Source organism: Cynoglossus semilaevis, chromosome 8 (assembly GCF_000523025.1).
Source record: "Cynoglossus semilaevis isolate Cse_v1.0 chromosome 8, Cse_v1.0, whole genome shotgun sequence".
Lineage (NCBI taxonomy): Eukaryota > Metazoa > Chordata > Actinopteri > Pleuronectiformes > Cynoglossidae > Cynoglossus > Cynoglossus semilaevis.
In genome coordinates this window covers 29,166,477-29,173,051 of record NC_024314.1, presented here as the reverse complement: position 1 = coordinate 29,173,051, position 6,575 = coordinate 29,166,477, and positions in this window count along the sequence as shown.

Below are 6,575 nucleotides of genomic sequence, written 5' to 3'. Positions count from 1 at the left end.
CACAGTCTGGTACCAGAGACAGTGTCTGGTACCAGTGACAGGGTCTGGTACCAGAGACAGGGTCTGGTACCAGAGACAGGGTCTGGTACCGTCCAGTCATTCAGCTCCATTATCCAGTGGAGCTCCTTCAGCTCAGCCTCCTCTGAACCAATCCCATTCTCCACCCTCGGCACCGCCTGCTCTGAGCGCCTTGTTGGCACGTAATCTAGTGATTTGTGCGGGGATTACCATCAAATCTCATTTGTCTGTGGTGAATCACAGGAAGAACGGAGAGAGAGAGAGAGGGAGGGAGAGAGACACAGAGAGAGAGTTAGCAGCCGGCAGTGGCGTCCTGGTCTCAGTGTTTTGGTTTTTTAAGCTGAGATTATCAGAAGATTAAAAGGAAAATGAATCGACGTCAGTGATGAGTGACAGTGTGAGAGCAGCTGATATATATTACTGCACATATATATGTCTACATATATGACAGCGCTGTCATATATGTCTACATATATGACAGCGCTGTCATCAGAGTTAGCCTGTGTTAGCAGCGTTAGCCACAGCTAGCTCAGACACACCCTGCCGTTAATGTTGTTTCAGTCTTGACCCAGTTTTGACTCATGGACAAAAGAAGGAACACGAAGATGAAAACAGAGATAATTTAACTGGAGTTTATAACTTACTGCTGCATGTTGTATCATTTATATATTTATATGTATATATTTAAAGCTGTTTCATCATTTTTGATCTAATGGACGTTTTTATTGTCGTTGGTGAAACTGTGTAGAGACGAGGTGCGATGGTAGAAGTTGGCCACTGGTCCATCAGACCAACCTCACCTGGTCTGTGGTCCACGGTGTTGAAAGAACAGACAAACAGCAGGTGTTTTTTTCATGATATGTCAAAGGTCAACATTCTTATTTATTTATTTTTTTCTCAACGCCCCGTTCTTCCACAGTGAACATTAGTGTCTTTACACACGTGTTGATGTAAAAAGGAAGTGATGTCATCAACCGCTGTCCAATGACAGCAGTCCAACCACGGCCTCTCCACCTCACGCTCTCGTCTGGGCCGTGGTTTTTATATTTTCATAATGACATCAGCAAAACCACAAACATTACTGATTGATGAGGGACGGGGGAGAGGGGAGGGACGGGGGAGGGACAGGGGAGGGCTTCACACTCCGCTGACGCTGCTGACGAGACAACAACCTCCGAACGCTTGTGTTCCTGGTGACGCCACCGTGGGAACGAGACAACAACCTCCGAACGCTTGTGTTCCTGGTGACGCCACCGTGGGAACGTCCAGCCCTGCTGGTCCAGACTGGTCCAGACTGGTCCTGACTGGTCCAGACTGGTCTGGACTGGTCCTAACTGGTCCGGACCGGTCCAGACTGGTCCTGACTGGTCCAGTCTGGTCCTGACTGGTCCAGACTGGTCTGGACTGGTCCAGACTGGTCCTGAACCAGTTTGACTCCTTTATGTTTCCATCAAAAACTGTTTCTTCTTCTTCACCTCTAATTATTGGAACTTCAAAACTGACTTTCAAAATAAAGTTCTCCGTTGACCTCAGCAGCGACGGGACCCCCACTCAATGATGTGATGTTGGGGGTCAGGGAGGTCAGTAGGTCAGGGTGATGAACACTTCAGTACCTACAGGGGGGGCTGGAGTTCATCAGGAACTGTTTTAACATCTGGACCTGACGTGAACCTGGAACAGACACTGATGAACAAGTACTACAGTACTACAGTACTACAGTAATACTGAGTACTGAGTACTGAGTACTGAGTACTGAGTACAGTGGCAGCTGTACTGCAGAGGCCCTGGAGCCAGTCAACAAGTCCAACTGGTCCACAGACACAGAGTCCACAGACACAGAGTCCACTCATGTCCAGTCTTCATTAGCCAGGTGTAATGTACACACACACACACACACACACACACACACAGAGGGAGGGTGGGGGAGGACTCTGACCACCTCCCTCCACCCTCCCCCATCACACTGCCTCTCATCTTTATCCTCCTCCGTCTCACATCCATCACACAAGACCTCCACACACACACACACACACAGAGGGAGGGTGGGGGGGGGCCCCCACCCCCCCCCCCCCCCCCCTCCCTCCCCCATCACACGGCCTCTCATCTTTATCCTCCTCCGTCTCACATCCATCACACAAGACCTCCACACACACACACACACAGAGGGAGGGTGGGGGAGGACTCTGACCCCCTCCCTCCTCCCTCCCCCATCACACTGCCTCTCATCTTTATCCTCCTCCGTCTCACATCCATCACACAAGACCTCCACACACACACACACACACAGAGGGGGGGGGGGGGGGGGGAGGGGGGCGGAGCCCCCCCCCCCCCTCCCTCCCCCATCACACGGCCTCTCATCTTTATCCTCCTCCGTCTCACATCCATCACACAAGACCTCCACACACACACACACAGCAAGAAACAGTCAGTCAGTCAGACAGCCAGTCAGTCAGTCAGTCAGAAAGTCAGACAGTCAGTCAGTACGTCAGACAGTCAGTCAGTCAGTCAGGTGGTTCCTGGAACTCCACCAAAGTAACTTCCAAGATGAGGAGGTGGACGCGTGGGTCAACAGTGGACTGGTGGACTGACACCTCAGCTCCGTGGTGTCTGGAGGGTCAGAGAACAAACAGAGCTCACCTTCAAATCTCCACAGAGACAGAGATGGAGGAGAAACAAAAACAAAAACAAAAACTGCTCCTTAATCCCTTCAATGTGATCAAATATCCGGTTCACAGCCCCAAAAAGAGCCCAAAGATAAAAAGAAAAAGATCACGGTTTAGTTTCTGTCCTGAGAAACAACGTGACATCAGTGACCACGTGGTGAGGAGGAGGAGGAGGAGGAGGAGGTCAGATCGATGACGGGGGAGAAGAGGGGAGAGATGTCAGCGACTCACATCATGGGAGGAAGAATCAGAGAAGAGGTGGAAGAAAAGATGAAGGAGGAGAAGGAGGAGGAGGAGGAGGAGGAGTGAACTCAGGAGTCAGAGGCAGGAATGAGTGGAGGGTGATTTAGTGAAGATTTCAGTGATATACGCAGACTGTCCTCTAAACAAAATGCAGAATAAAAGTTCAGATGAAATTTCTGTTCCACAGTAAGTGGCTGGGATTTAATGACACTGGCCATTATGTGAAACCATTTGTCTAGCAGTAAATAAACTTGTTAAAATTGAATGTGTTTGTTGGCAGCATAAAACATTTTTGAAAGGAATAAACAAGTTGACCCTTGAATTAGACAGATCAGAGTGTCCCACTGGCAAATCGTATTTAATCATACAAAACAGAAGAATTACTGCTGCCGCTGACAAACTGAAGGTGTCACTGTGACATGAATTAAGTTGGACAGCAGCTCTCCACTCAGCGTACACTATATTGTTCTGAATTAGTTTGATTGTTATGGTCTTTTACTCCACTCCCCCACCTCCCCCTCACTGCTACAGATTGCATTGCACTGATGAAATTTTAATGGTTCTTTTAGGAAGAATAATGAACATGCTACTCTCTGGAGTAGTTAGTGGGGGAGGAAGGGGGAGGAGGAGGAGGAGGGAGGAGGAGGGAGGAGGGAGGAAGAGGGAGGAAGAAGATACACACACACTGAGATCCAGGTTCTGTGCAGTGAACACTTGAAAACATCAAACATTACTATTGACTAACACACACGCCGACACACACAGGAGCAGGGACACGCCTGAGCACACACACCCAAATCAAGTGGAACAAAGAGTCAGAGGCAGCGGAGAGGAGGAGGAGGAGGAGGAGGAGGAGGAGCAGAGAGTTTTTAGACTGAAACACCAACACTCCGTCCACCTCTGATTTATTATGTTATATTTTTATTTTTTTATTTTCTTAGACTCAGTCATCAGAGAGGGGCGGAGTCACACTCACATTCACACTCACATTCACATTCCCATTCACACCTGTGGTCAGATACCACTGTCATCACTGCTAACAGCTAGGCTACACAGCAGGCTAACAACATGAACAGAAGTTGATTTTTTTATTATCATAATTATTTAAATAATTCATAATAATTCATCATAAAGGTGAGTTATTATATTATTAACATATTAACCCTTAATAGAGGGGTAATAGAGAAATATTTGTAATATTTCCCCTTTTTCTATTAACAACAGAACATTTCACAACAAACTGCATTAAAACAACCATTCACGCTGTGTTTCACACCTACAGCTGGTCTGTTACTGGGGGGGGGGGGGGGGCAAGTCTGTCAGTTACTGAGGGAGGTCACTCACTTCCTGTTACACTGAGTCAGAAATGACTTCAGAGGAAACAGAACTAATAACCTGAATGACTCACAGCCAATCACGTGCAGAGTTTCAGGACGCTCGTTAATGTACGTTAGCAGCTACATTAGCGTGGTTAGCGCTAATGTGAATAATTGATGAATGAGTTCCTGCAGGACCAGAACTGTATCCACAGCCTAGGATTTCATACAAGACAATGTCACCACTGGAGGGAGCCCAAGTACAACCAGAGGCATGCGTCCCACACTTTGAGAACCACTGGTCTACACAGAGGATCCGTCATTTTGCTTCGAATGAGTGTTGACCCCTCCCCCCTCCTCTCGGCACACACACACACAGACAGATGCAGTAAACCTGGGGGGCGGGGGCAGGACGTGGGTCTGCAGTAACAACAAAATGAGCTTCTTCAAAGTCATCGATCAACAGTCGACCGTTTGTCGTCACAGTCACAGGAAGTCTGCACTGCCACTCGTCCGACTGTATTTACGGTCGGAGCGGTCGGTTGGATGGAAATGTGGACTCATGCGTGATTGGACGGCACGACTCAGAGCGACGGACGATGAGCGTGGACCGAGAGGTCGTAACAGACACGTGGTTATTTATTCATGACTTTCTTCCTCTCTAGTTTAGGACCAAGGCCGTCGGACATTTTTATCACCGACGGCGACGGACGCTTGTCTGCGGAGATAACAGTCGGAAATCAAACACAGGAACCAGACGTCTGTTTTTCTGATTGAATTCAAGACTTTACATTTAAATGGGATTTAAATCCTGAGCAGCAACGAGTGCAGTGACCTGGTTGTTCCTCTAGGGCGAGTGAAATGACAATTGGTTATTGAGTGTTGGTTCAAATTAGATTTCCTTTAAAAAGAGAGAGAGAGAGAGAGAGAGAGAGAGAGAGAGCAATTCATCTGCTGTTCACGGCTGTTTATCTTCATATGAAATGAAGCTCCAAGAAAGTGGAAAAAATAATATACATAAATATATACATATATATGTGTATATTAGTGTGTATATGCTAACTCATCCTGCTAACCGCTAACTTGTCTGTGCTCCTGGGCTCAGTAAAAGTTTTGACAGTATCTGCGAGTACACACCTGAAAGCCTTAAACTAAAACCTGGAGAACACAGAGAGGCTGCGCTCCACACTTTGAGAACCCAGTCTGTTCTGTTTCCTGTTTGTTCCTTCATCAAAAACTGAACCCAGCTCTAATGATGAAATATATGTTGGGGGAGAGGGGGGGGGAGAGAGGGGGGGGTGAACATGGGAAACAATAACACAGGGAGGGTTCTTCTTTCATCCTCTGGGTTCTGAAAATTGAGGATATACTTTAGCCCGCAGTTCCAGCGCACCACAACCACCGGTTTGGCCGCCGTCCCGCGCTACTTCTTTTTCCACCTCAGCTGAAGTGGGATGCAGTGACCGTAGGAGGAGGTGTTTTATTTCTCCTTCTGTTTCCAGCAGCGCAGCAGTAACGAGGGACAACATTAACATTTTGCTGACACGTGTTTCTTCCCTCCCTCCTCCCCCCTCTCTCCTCCCTCCCCCCCGGTCGGTCGTTCCATTCTAGTCTCCAGTCTCTGTGTCAGACACAGGATATGGAACCAGACAGAGACACGTCAGACTGTTCCAACGACAGGAGGGAAAAAAAGGTCGGGTGTACACACACACACAGAGGTGTACACACACACACAGAGGTGTACACACACACACAGAGGTGTATACACACACACAGAGGTGTACACACACACACAGAGGTGTACACACACACAAACAGGTGTACACACACACACACAGGTGTACACACAGAGAGATGTACACACACACAGGTGTACACATATACTGCTCACAGTACACGTATACTGCTCACAGTACACGTATACTGCTCACAGTACACGTATACTGTTCACAGTACACGTATACTGTACTTTTACTACATATCTCCTGAACTTATCAACCTCCTCCTCCATCAGTACTGATGCAGGATCCAGTTTGGAGTAAAAAGACCAAAGTGGTGTAACAGCGCCCCCACATGCTCCACTGCCTTCATCCTTTCATCCTTTCATCCTTTCATCCCTTCACTCCATGAAAAATAGATCAAAGCCTGAGGACTGTCACAGAGTAATTGGTTCCCTGGTGGTGGTTCTACCAGACGGAGCCAGGACACCAGAGGGCAGCAGTGAGACCTGGGATATTGTTTCATGTGAATCAGACGTGTGATAATTACATTAGAAACTAAATGATAAATGAGACAGTGATGAGGAACTGAGTAGAACTGAGTAGAACTGAGTAGA